The sequence below is a fragment of the Dipodomys merriami genome, unplaced genomic scaffold, assembly GCF_024711535.1.
Source record: "Dipodomys merriami isolate MVZ:Mamm:240054 unplaced genomic scaffold, mDipMer1.0.p SCAF_4, whole genome shotgun sequence".
NCBI lineage: Eukaryota > Metazoa > Chordata > Mammalia > Rodentia > Heteromyidae > Dipodomys > Dipodomys merriami.
Window position 1 is genome coordinate 91,229,143 of NW_027205603.1, and position 13,374 is coordinate 91,242,516.

Below are 13,374 nucleotides of genomic sequence, written 5' to 3' on the forward strand. Positions count from 1 at the left end.
ATATGTCCATGTTTACTCTTAAGTTTACAGATAAAGAATTCTAGGTATCCAGAAGAGATGGACTAGTTTGTAGAATAAATAGAATTCAACTATCTTTCTTTGAAATAACTTCAAAAAAATAGTGTACATCAAGCATTCGTTATACAGGGCAGATTTCATTGTTACATTTCCACATGTGCACACTGGATTCCCAGCAGTGTCAACCCCTCTCTCAATCTCCTCTCCCATACGTGAACCCCACTAGCTTTCATTGTTCCATTTTCATTGTGGTAGATAAAATATTTAGACAGTGTCCAGCCTCCTTCTTTCCTTCTGGCCAAATCTCCACCTGCTAGTTAATTCCTACCCACCAACAGTCGGTTTCTCTTTCACCACCCTTTGTCCCCCTACTGACCAATAGCTTTCTTTTAATTTCTCTATGCTGCCCACATGTATTGATTAAAAACATACAAGTTTCCAGTCGAACTAGTGTGGAAGAAACTAAGAAATCTGTTTGACCAAGATTAAAGGTAAGAACTGAATGTATGGAACACCAGAGAAAAATAGGGCCAGAGCTCCCCACGTAATACTGTGCTAGCTTTCCTAGAAAGTTCCTGCATCCACACACTATAGGTGAAGGAAATGGCTAAGGGCTGCATGCCTGGTAGAGGACATGGGAGCTGAAGGACCAAGCTACCTCCATTACCACCCATCAGTCACTTGACTGGACCAAGATACCACTCCCACGTTCTCTTTCACCTTATGTCTTTGCCTTCCTTCTCCAAAGAACAAACTAAGTGATGTCACAACTTACTGATTTGCAGGCTTAATCGGATCTCTAATTTGAGGTTTATTTGTTTGAAATTCAGTGTAAATGTTTTCATTTACTAGAATATTTTCTCCAGCAAAAATAGTTGGTATCATATGCATGAATTCTACTGAGCACACTTTGCAAATGAATTTTTGGCTTAACCATAAGAGGTCCTTTACCTCCTCTAGGATGCCTTTCTTTCCCATACTTCATATCACCTAGGTGGGCCTGAGATGGAGTGTCACCATGAAGCATTCCTATATCCATAAAAGCTGGCACCATATTATATATTCTTAAATATGTAATATTAAATATTCTTAATTGATATTGTATCTCTATCACTAATGCATTTCGCAGTGCTTGGCATATGGAGTTTTACCATGAAGCGTTCTTAAATCCATCAAAACTGGCACCACACTACATATTTTTAAATATGTAATATTAAATATTATTAATTGATATTGTATCTTTATCACTAATGCATTTTGCAGTGCTTGTCATATACAAGTGTGACTTATTTCTTTATCCATCTGTCTAGTATCTACCAGTCTATTTAACATCTATCTAACATGTTTTATCCATCGATCTATCTAAGCAACCTAAATCACCATTCCAGAACCAGATTTTCCAGATAAAGCCAAAGAAATGTGCTATCCACGAGAAGAGTAAAAAAACTAGAGGCTGTTAATTCAGAGAACTTCAACTATTTGAGGACACAATTCTTTTATGAGCATCATTTAATAGTAAACCTGCTTATATTGTTATCTAATTACACATCTCGTCTCACTTTTATTTATTTTTGTCAGTACTGAGATTCTAACTTACAGCCTCTGCTAGGCAGATATTCTTGATTAGACATGTCCTATTTGGTGGAAGTTAGTCCTCCCAATTCTGTTGAATTATTAAGTATCTGGAGTTCTGAAAGTGATAGTTGTGCAGAAAATCTGTTATAATGGAACAATGATTTCAAAAGCCTTGGCATAAGAAAGGATGTGCATCTGAATTTGCATTCCAAGATGTAGAACTAGCTTCCATGTTAATCATTTAAAAGGAAAAAGGCTCACATTTTCTGAGAACCAAAGATGAAATGATTAGAGTTGTATAAACACTGGACAAACTAGTTAAGGGTCATCACAAGAAGGAGGACTCGTGGCAAGCTGAGAAGTCTCCTAGACACAAGTGCTTCTATTTGAGTCCATCTGGATTGGTGGCATCACAGCAACAAGTGCCAGACTCTCTATCACGGTGAGATTTATTAAATTTAATAGACCAGAATACTATTACATAAAGAATACTGTCCTTTAGCTGCAGTCAAGTCACTCGGCCATCTGATAGCTCCACTCCCTTTCCTGAACATTTTATATTCTCTGCCACCACTGTCTGCTTGTTAGAATCAGATCTTCTAGGCCCATCCACTGTGATGATCACAGCCACAAATGCTGCACTGCGGGTTTGTTGAATGTTTGGTACTCGATTGGTACTGATTTGGGGAGAGGATTTTTCTGTCATGCCAATGAAAGTCCCTGTAGGCTCAACGCAGATTCCCATTCCCACCCTCTTTTGGCTGCTGATCTCTGTGATGGGAATCCTCAGAAGGTATAAGTCCAAGGGTCCATGAGCCCAGAGAATACCATGGAGTTCATGGTTGGCTATCAGGATGGGAGTGTGGTGCTTTTGTATGTCAAAATAGCAGGATCTATGGAGGCTCTTCAACTCAATATTACCCAATTAGTGAGTCAAACACTAAGACACCCAAACATCTGTGAATGAAATCTAAATGACATGGCAATTCATGAGTAAGCAGGGCTTTAAATTCAAACCCCACTCCAAGATTGAATAAGGTGTCATCAATACCCATGAAGAAGAGACATATATTGTTTGGGCATTCTAACTCCATTTAGCTACATTTCCAAAGCCACATGCCAGATAGTTTCCCAGGCTTATTTCTCTGTCTAGACTTATGCAAAGAAATATTTGGGTATATGTAATTGCTATTCAATATCACTTGTTAAGATCCTAGAAAGTCCTTCATCTATCTGAAAAGGTATACTAGGCATATTCTTACATTTTATGATCTCTTGAGGATTCCAGCTTTGACCCTAACTTTCTGTGACTTTGACAATCAAATTACCCCAGAAAAAGCTAGCTCATAAATACCTCTGGCTCTGGGTAAAAATGTGAATATTTTGCTGGTACAGTCTGGTTATTGACTGAACTTATATCCTCATGGCTGGGCATGATGACACATACCTGTAATTCCATCTACTTGGGAGGTGACTGTAGGAATGTCACAGTCCAAGGCTTTCCAAGGCAAAACAAAAATTTCTAAAAAATTAAAAGAAAAATAAAAGAACAAAAATAAGACTTTAAAGACAAACTGGAACTGAAAGGACAGTAAGTAGAGTGCAGCTGAGAATACACTTGTCTAACAAGCTCTTGACCCAAAGTTCAGTCCCTAGTCCTATAAGAAATAAATAAGCAAGTAGGACCACCTAGCCTATATCTATCTATACCAAATCACCTAGAGCATCTTTCAGTTAAGGTAAAATTACTCTGGGTGCATTTTTAATTTTCCAACAACCTTGGTAGTAGTTTTGGTAATCACTTTGATTCTACCTGGCAATGATTTTGTTGTAATCAGTGTGCTCAAAATTGCCTCATCGTTTCTCCAGACTCTTCTGTTTCCTCACATTTTACATTGTTTCTGGCATTCTTTCTAAAATCCAATGCTGGGCATTGTGTTATTACCAAATTCTGGGTTCTAATTTCTGTGTCTTATAACTGCTGCTGTTTAACTAACCATTGCAAAGTGTGATTGCCTGAAATAATCATTTTTTTAGCTCTCAAGCGTGTGTTTTGGCCAGTTGCTGGTTTCCACCTTTTCTAATTTTGCCTGCACAGTTATTGGAATCCGTGGTCAGCTTGGTGGGGCACTTGTTCTAAACTGTGCTGTTTCATGTGAATTTGTATTTCCATTGAGCTATCCCCTCCCTCTCCTGCTGAACCCTTAGCTGGGTATAGCCGGGACGAGTCAAGATGAGGACAGGAGAATCAAACACTTGAATCAACATCACACACTCAATTCATAGAATGTTAAGCTACATACACAGTTGGTTTTCAAATTCAACATTTTGACATATAATCAAACAATCAAGACATGCCAAAATTTCATAGAACAATGTCTCTGAACATGTGGAAAGAAAGACAGAAAGTGTTTAAGAAGTCTAGCAATAAATCAAAATAGGCAAATAAGTATAGAAATGAAATTAGACATAGTGTGAAGAGGGCATCATAGAAAGTCAATTTGAATAGTGCTAGGAAGAAAGGCAGGAAATTGAATAATGAGTGAGTAATGGATGGAAGTAAAGAAGTTAATTCTTTCTGGAGAACTCAGCATTGGGATTTGGTTGCATTTTGACCTAGAACAGTCAGTTTAACTTGGATGCCATAACAAGCAAAATTGCTTCTAAATGAATTATGGCTCTCATTTACTCAGCTGGTTTCGGTTTGTCCTGGAAACTGGACTGTTCGTGTGAGCAAGGTGTGGCTTCCCATGACTGAAGGCCCAGAAAACATGTTCAATGCTCACTAATTCCAGGTCCCTGCATATAATAAGGGCAAAGGAATAGAGAACAGTTGTTTATTATCGCTATTACAGAATTTTGCTCAGAGTCCTTGAAGAAAGCCAATTCATATTCAAATTATAATTAGGCCTTCCAATCCAGTGAGTTCCTCAACAGAATAATCACAGCTCTCCTCCTTCTTTGCCCTCTCTTCTTCATCTGTCTATTCTCCTTACTTTCCTACACTTCTCTCTGACTCTGACTTTCATTCTTATGCTGCCTCTGCCTTGACTACTTTGAACATCCATGTAATATAAAGAAACAGCAAGATCAGATTTTACCCTAGGACTTTTTATATTTCTTCATTTCAAATGGTTCTGATAGTAAAGAATATATTAATTATAACTTGTTCCTTTTATAGAACAAAGCTAAATGCACGAATATTTATATAAGTATATATGCAATTTTTTATTCATACAAGATCATATAAAATAAAATCTACCATTTCTTTCAGTGCAATATGTTTCAATAATCTTCCAGGATCAGCCATTGCCCATCCTAACCAGGTGATGATCCAGTATACCAAGAAAAATTAGTAGTTGTACCTTCAGGAAAAAATACATGTGTTCATTCATTTAGTTTCTTCACATAGACTAATGGCATATGCTATTTACCATAATCCATTGATAAAGATTTCATGGATCTTGGTTAGCTTATGTTTCCATATTTATCATTATCTCCTATTCTCTTTTACACACAGAAATTGTAGGTCACATTGTAGGGCACATTTAAGAAATCCTGCATTCCACGTTGGAATATTTTAGTTTGGTTTAAAGAGCCCCTCTCCCAAGCCAGTCACAGGTACATAAGTAGAGCTTAGCCCAGCCCTTATAAACAACAACAAAAAGGGACAACGCAAAGTAAATCATCATCTCTCGCTTTTTATGATATTCAAATTTTTTAAATTTTTTATTATCTTTAAGTAATTGTACAAAAACCGTTTCAACTCAGTATGTCAGTGTATGGGTACAACGAATCTTGATAGGTGTCACCTCTTTCATCATTCTCCTCCATCTCTCCAACCCACTTCATTCCCTCGAGTCATCTGGTTCCATTTGTACATACATACTTTGAATATCATGACTGAATTTGCCAGCTTTCTTCTCTTCATTCATTTACCCTGGCCTCTGAACACACACGTGACAAATATCAATTTGAAATGGATCAAAGGCCTCAATCAAAGATCTGTAATCTTACAATGACTGCAGGAAGGAGCAGGAGAAATGCAGGAGAAATACTGGAACTATGAACTCTTGGAGCGTCTTCAGACATGAGAACAGTTCATGGTGATGCATGTAATACAACCACAGGGAAATCCAAGGGATACCCAAGGAGGCTACATAAATGCTAAAAGCACAGTTCCACATGTACAAGAAGATGGCACAGAGGTTGCTTAACTATACCAGAAAAGTGAAGGCCAGAGAGGATCGAATTCTTGTGCTTTGCAACCAATTGTTGCAGGATTTTGCACATACTCCACAGTTTTCCAGGCTTTGGGGAGTAGTCTGTAAGATAAATGGCCTTGCTTTAACAGAATTGTCTGTTGGAATATCATAAAACCATTAAAATTTTCTTTCACGTGTTTTCATCTTTTAGAATATTCAATATATTTATCTGTATGGGCATAGGTATAAGCCATATTCATTTATATAGGAATAAGATATGGATTAAACTTAAATATATGCACATATATGCACGGAACTAGCATATGTCAATTTTTAAAGTTTACATGTATCTAAAATATTTAACTTAATCATTCAAATAAGTCATAATTGTATCTACCCCCACTAGTGTTAATAAATTTTAAAATATTCACTCCAGTCTTTAAATCAAAAATGCAAAATGAAGCTACATTTTTCTGAGTTGGAATATACGTTCAAATTCCTCAGAGTAGCTCTCCATTTACTAGTCAAGAGGCATCATTATTTCAAAAGTATTAGTTCCTATAGACTAAATTATATCTAACACTCACTACCCTCTACCTCATGCCATTTTCTCAGCCTTCTTGAGGTCCCATTAGCACCATGAGAAACACAGACCTGTGAATTGGCAGCTAATTAAATGAGGTAATAATGCCACCCCAAGTCTTGCTTCTATTTGGAGAAAACTCGAGTATCCAACCTGAGTTGAAGTATCTGCATTTCTATTTTTAATATATATATATATAATATAATATAGAGAATATATTATATAAAATATAGAGAATATATAATTCTTATTATATATATTCTGTATATTACATAGAAAGAATATATTCTATATAATATATATCTATTCATGGGACAGAAAGATCATGTTGTAATGCCAATGGGAAAAATAATTTTTTAAATAGTCTTATTAGGAAGAAGAAAGGGGTGTTATATGATAGGCTTGTGGGGTTGTGTGTTTAAAGGTCTTACATGGTATAACAAAGCTCTCAGGATGAATTGGTGATAGAGCTTAGATATTTCACTTCCCTCTGAAAACTAAGCATTGATAATTTGTCAGTTCCTATAGAAAGCCAAGAAATCAGAAAGAAATTGTCCCAACGGCCCAATATTCTAGCAAAAGAGACATAGAAACAAATGAATTTATAAGGCTGTGTCATAAGTTCAAGAGAAAAAAAAAGACTCTTTTTGCCTGACAACTTTGCTCCAATTCCTGAGACTTGATGTATGTGTTTCCCTGATCCATCCCATTCCCTGCAAAGTAGACGTAGTCTGGAGACCACAGAGACTGGTTGTACAGCCTCCTCAGACAGTCCACCTTTACTTTGCAGCTTTTCAATGAAAAAAATATACAGAAAATAATCAGATTCTTGTCTCCCAGAACTGATTACTCTTAGAACCTAATTACTGATTATTTTCATCATAAAGAAAAACAAGTGAATTTCATCATAAGATTTACACTAAGGTATTAAAATATATATTATACATATGTGTGTGTATATGTATATATATATATATACATATATATATATATATGGACAAAAGTAAAAAGACATCATTACCAAGCTCATTTGTTAAGAGTGCCACTCAGTAGCATCATAAAAGTCATCCCTAAGAAGGGGCTGGGAAGGTGGCTCAGTAGAGTGCTTGCCTTGCATGCATGAGGCCCTGGGTTCAATTCCTCAGCACCACATAAGCAGAAAAAGCCAGAAGTGGCACAGTGGCTCAAGTGGTAGAGGGCTAGTCTTGAGCTGAAGAGCACAAGGACAGCACCCAAGCCCAGAGTTCAGTCCCCATGACCAGCAAAAAAAAAGACATCCTTAAGAAGTATGAGAAAATACAGAGGAAAGTAAATATTTGGAAACCCTGGAGTACTTTATAAAAATGAGACGGTCATTTTCTGCACTTGTGGAGTGTCCTGTATTATACACTCAAGAGTTCAGATCCCTTTTAATAATGATTTTATGATGCTGCAGATTGAAGCTAGGCACTAGGACCGCTGACCACATGCGTTGTCAGTGGACTACATTCCTAGCCCTCCCTGTTGGGTTTCTGGCCTTTTGCTTATTTCTTGAGGTTTTGGGTGGGTAGGGAAACATACTTTTGTTACATTGTTGGCTTTCTACTTCATTATTTTTCTTACCAACTCTGCCTTGCCTTTCTCTAGGTAAAATGTGTCTTTATGGCTATATTCTGATTTTGGTTCATTATTCTGAATCACTGCAGTTGACAGTGTTCCAGCTCCTCTTTTAGCTCGCGCCATACATTTTAATATACAATGGACAGCTCAGTCATACTAACAACTGTGCTAAACACTAGAGTCTGTCCTGAATGGGTCAGAAAAACAGAGCAAAGAAAGAGGCAAAAAGTACTATAAATAACACCCAGGGGAAATGGTGCAGTGGCTCAAGTGGTAGAGTGCTCGCCTTGAGCTGAAGAGCTGAGGGACAGTGTTCAGGGCCAGAGTTCAAGCCCCATGACTGACAAAAAAACCAGGAAGGAATTAGGCATGGCTTTGAGGAAGTTTTCTAGGCAAAGTTCTTTTAGAATTCACAGGCAGGATGTGTTTTCATCAATCAGAAAGAATTAAATGAGGAAAAAAAGAATGGCAGTCCAGCAATCAGATGGTACCTAGCACACTGTAAACGCTTAGCAAATGTTTGATGAATGAGTGAGTGAACTCTTGGACTCATATAAGCATTCTGGAGGATAGTGTGTAAGCAGGGCTTACCAGTTATACTCACATTAGCTCACCAGTTCCTGTTGTCCTCGTCAAATCATATTTTGCAGATGATATCACTTATAGCTGTGATGATGATATCTATGATGCCCTCTTACAACAGATATTTTCTAAATCACTTTTCACTGAATCTAAATCAAACCTTAAAAAATTATATGATGAATATTTCAACCTATGAGAGCTTGCTTTGTTATGTTTTGATTTTTTCCAGTAACGGAAATTGTAGATCACAAGAGGTTAACCAAAATCAGCCAAAGCCACAAAGCTATGAAATAGAACCCCAAATTAAATGCAGGCCTGGCTTCCTACATATGTAATGACAGCCATCTACAAGACTTGTCTGTGGCCTGTTATAATTAACCGCTCTTGGAGTCAAAACACCATGGACTAGAACAGGTCTGAGTAATCTAGCCACCTCAGAAATAGTTGGTAAAAGGCATCTAGGGAGAGTGTGGGGTAGGCTGAAATAGAGGGTTCACACTGGAGTTGGGATTTTCTGGATATGTCGCATTTCCACAGGGTGACCTTATACAAATAACCAGGGTGACTTTCTATATATCATGGAGACAGTAAGATATTAGATCAAAGGAGTATCAAGCTGTAAGTACAATGCTGACCTCCTAATTTGACAGAGTTGTTCATTTAGAAAAGAAGTATAAAGAAAGCATGAGGACAGAAGTTGGCTCACATGTGCTGAAGGAGTCTGGGAGAATTCGGAGAGCTAATGGGGGAGCTGCAAATCAGTGGACAAATTGGAATTTGGAACTCACAAGCTAACAAGAAGAGATTCTAGAACAGTGAATGCTATGTGCAAAGACAAGAGACAAGCTAATTATCTGCAAATCATATGCCAGCAATTGTATCTCTAAACTTCCTTATAGCAAATCAGCAGTACCAGAATGCAGTGTTTCTGCTTAAATGCTCCTGATAGTCTTAAAATAGGATTTAATAATGAAAAGCTTACCAAGAAATGGACAAACACACACACACATATCTTGAATTTTTACCTGCTTCATTTTTCTAAAGCAAGTGATCCTAGAGTGATTTATTTTGAGCAATTTTTAAAAGTAGAAGTGTGTTTCTACATTTAGAGTCGAGAGTGTAAGTTCTTCAAGGCAGGGATTTTGGAAAATTACAATGTTCACTGAATGTTAAATGCTAATAATTTTATTTCACTTTTTAAAAAACAACTTTGAATTTCCAACTGCTTCCAGAGCTCTGAGTTTGAGAAAAATATACAGACCTGGGACAGGAGCTATGTCAAGAAATTTGTAAATGCCTGCAAAGAACTCTGGCACTTGCTATTTTCAGCTTAATTGAGCAGATTTGAGAAATTAGGAGGGATATTCATTAGCATCTTATCCCCCTATGTTCACCAACACACTTTGGTAGGAAGAAAATTTAAATCTTGCCAGCTCTTATGTTAGAGTTATTGAATACATGGAAATAATTTAGCTTGAAAGGAATTATGAAAGAGGAATGCGTGTGCATCTTGATGACAGTACTTGGTGTCATTGAATTATTTCTTATTCACCACAGTATAGTGGTTACTGTTGTTCTCATTTGCAAAGAGAAGAGGAGAGGTAGGTAGAGTAACTTGTGGGTGTCACAAAATTGTAACCGTACACTGCCAGGATAATAACCGTCTTCAATGGTTAAACCCTGTGTGTGAACAATAGCAGTATGGAATGGCTTAATCTGAGTCACTAGATGCATGTTATTTATCACTGAGAAAAGCACTATATGGCCTATTCTACATAACATAGCAGTAGACAAATGCACTAATAGTGCACTGAAATCGCTCATTTGGTGAGTTTTACTTTTTTGTTTGTAAGCATTCCATCACTAGGCATAACAGGACTTATAGAAACAGGTATGAAGGGAGGAATTTTTGCAAGTCTATAGTACTAGCAACTTGAGAGTTAGAGGTTGGAGGACCAAGGTTCAAGGCCATCCTCATAAAAGTTCAGACTTCAACTCAGCCATGCACTGAGCATGGTGATGTGAGCCTGTTATATCAGTGACAACAGAGAGGAACAATAGGAGAATAGCAGTCCAGGTCAGCCCCACCATAAAACAAGGTCACATCTCTCAAACAACGAATGCAAAAAGGTACTGGTATAGTAGCTTAAGTGAAATAATACAACCAAGAATCCTGAGTTCAAACCCCAGTACGGAAAAAAATGAAGAATTATAGTAGGGGAGGAAAAAACCAATTATTTTAAGACTCTAGACATGCAAAGCAATCAAAACACATACATTATTTCAGAAAGACCTCCTACTCAAAGTAAGGAAAAAGCATGTTGTGTTATGCCTCTCATAACTAAATTGATTGTTTTGTCTTAGTTTCATCAGGAAGGATAATGTGTTCAGAGTTTATAATTTACAATATTCACTATGGATTTCTTTGAGATTATTATGTGGATTTCTCTGAGATTATATTATAAGGAGAGTAGTAAGTTCAAGAGTACTTTCGACAAGCTCTTTTTTAAAGCCATCCACATAATCACATCTTTCTACCTCTGCTTCTGTCCTTCTACTTTATCTTTTTGGCCATTTTCCTGCATCTCCCATCAATAAGACCTCCATTTATACCCCCAAGTTCCTTAATAAGCACTCAATTTCATCTCTGTCCTGACCTTGAACACGTCTCCCTTGTCATCTTCGTTCTCGACTCCTCTCTCAGTTTCTCTCTCACTTATCACCAGTCAGCATCCTTGAAGAGTCTTCTCCCCTCTGAAGCTTGAAGGGACTATGGCAGACACCTGTTTATATCTGGTGATCTCACAACACCGTGTCTACCTCTCCAAGGCAGTGCAAGGAATAGCTTGAGCTGTTTTTGTAACCTTTCCTGGGAAGGCTATGAGGAGGAGGGCCTGGAGGAAGAAGGCAGTTAGTGATGAAGCCAAGAGGGTGTCGAGGGGTTGCTTTCCATCCTGGAGCAGGAGGTGTCTTCAGATGGCGAGCTCAGCTCCTCACCTGGGAGCAGCACTGGGGTGCTGATGTTCTTCTGAGAACTTTTCTGCCCGTGGAGAACAGTTCCATCCTCTGTACTTCCCGGTGCTGTAGATCCCTCTTCGTTTTCTTTCCCATTTCTCCTTTCTGCGCAGCATTCTGGCTATCTTTCACTTCCTTTTCTTTTCTTTTCTTCTCTTTCTTTTTTTGTCTCATATTTTTATCCACTCCCTTCTGATCTTTCTTGTGCTCTGCTTCTCTGAACGAAGTGAGCTAGCCTTTTTGACCAGCATCGTGCTTTTTTTTTCAATTTAAAGAATGGCTTCAAATGCTATTTGTTTAGATAAACTCTTCCAGCTGTGCAAACAGCTCCCCTTATGTTCTTACTAACCATGTAATACTAATTACCATTATGCTTTATTTCTGGAAATAATTGGTTAGTAGCCACTTTTCCCAGAATTAGCTAAGCTTCTAGCAGCCAGGGTCAGTATCTTTGAAGGTTAGCATTTTATTCCAAACACACCTAAACCATCTCAAAAATAGTTTTTAAATAATAAATGAGTGATTCGCCTCAGTCATGGGAGGAGAATATTAAATGCTATAGAAGGTCTGGGATAGGTGACCTGGATGTTTATGGAATGTCTTGGAAAGATTCAAAATCTCAGCATAACAATTTACATCAAGTTCTGGATCGTCTACTAAATTCAACTCATGGAGCAAACAATCCTACTGGAAAGAAGCTTTCATAATGAAATATGTGTCTCACAATGTTTCCATGGTGACTAGTTGGTACCATGTCTGTCCTAACATACAGTCTCAATAAATAATAAATATTGATGAGTATATTCATCAATAATAAATACTGGAGAATTTCTAAGTAAAGAGATGTGAAGAAGGCTATAAAACGTAAATGAAATAGTAGGTAGCTGGGAATGTACTGATGGAATTAAGGAAATATTGTAAAATTACTGAGCAGGAAAATAGAATGGAGTAAGAAAATTATACAGTCACAAAGAAAAGGAACCAAATCCCTTTCTTATTTTTTTACTTAATAATGCAAGACTTTAATAAAAATTTCAGAATTCATGGATTATATCAAGAATAATCTCCCCTGTAATTCTAGGGTAGATGGGGAAATGCATTATTGACCTAGTTTATGATAATATTGATGACCACTCCAATGAATTATTATCTAGGAATTGCTTTTCCATAAAAAAGGTTGTGTTCTATAAAAGAAAGGGGTTTTTCAAAGCCCATGGCAATTTTATTTAACTACGATGAAGAGTTTGAGCATAAGATCTCCAAATGTGAAAGGTTGTTCAGATACTGTAGCCCAATTCCAAGTTTTATTTTATACTTAATAAATGTTTAAAATCAGCCTGATTATGTGATTATTCTGAAGTTTCACTAGTGAAGAATTTCCAGAGAAACAGAAGCAGGAAAATAGCCAGACACACAGACAAACAGACAGACAGACAGGCAAAAGGAAATTTATTAATAGAATCGGCTTATCTGATTATGGAGACAGAAGTCTAAGATATGCCATCTGCTAATTGGAGAGCCAGGAGCCATTAAACTGCATACTGATCTTCTAGACAGTAGCAGGACATAATACCACTATAGACTGGCATGATTTTAAAAGTTAACTAAAATAATCTTGGAACTATAGTCACACAATAAATGCCCCCATAAAAGTAAAGAGGAAGAAGAGAAGAAAATGAGATGAAACAGTGAAGATGAGGAATGGCAGGATTGTTTCCCTTCCTTCTTTTCTTCAGCAAATCCCACATTTTTCAGATATTAACTAACAATGAAGGGAGTTTAACCCAAGCAGCTGTC

At 37.2% G+C, this 13,374-nt stretch overlaps 1 long non-coding RNA gene across 1 annotated transcript; it reads right to left on the bottom strand.

The window, feature by feature from the left end:
• Positions 1-5,355: 5,355 nt before the first annotated feature.
• On the bottom strand, positions 5,356-9,314 carry LOC138806350 (uncharacterized). Its single transcript, XR_011365812.1, has 3 exons — positions 9,269-9,314; positions 8,585-8,722; positions 5,356-5,918 (listed from the first exon to the last, which is right to left on the bottom strand). It is a non-coding gene; the product is annotated as an uncharacterized lncRNA (long non-coding RNA).
• Positions 9,315-13,374: the final 4,060 nt, after the last annotated feature.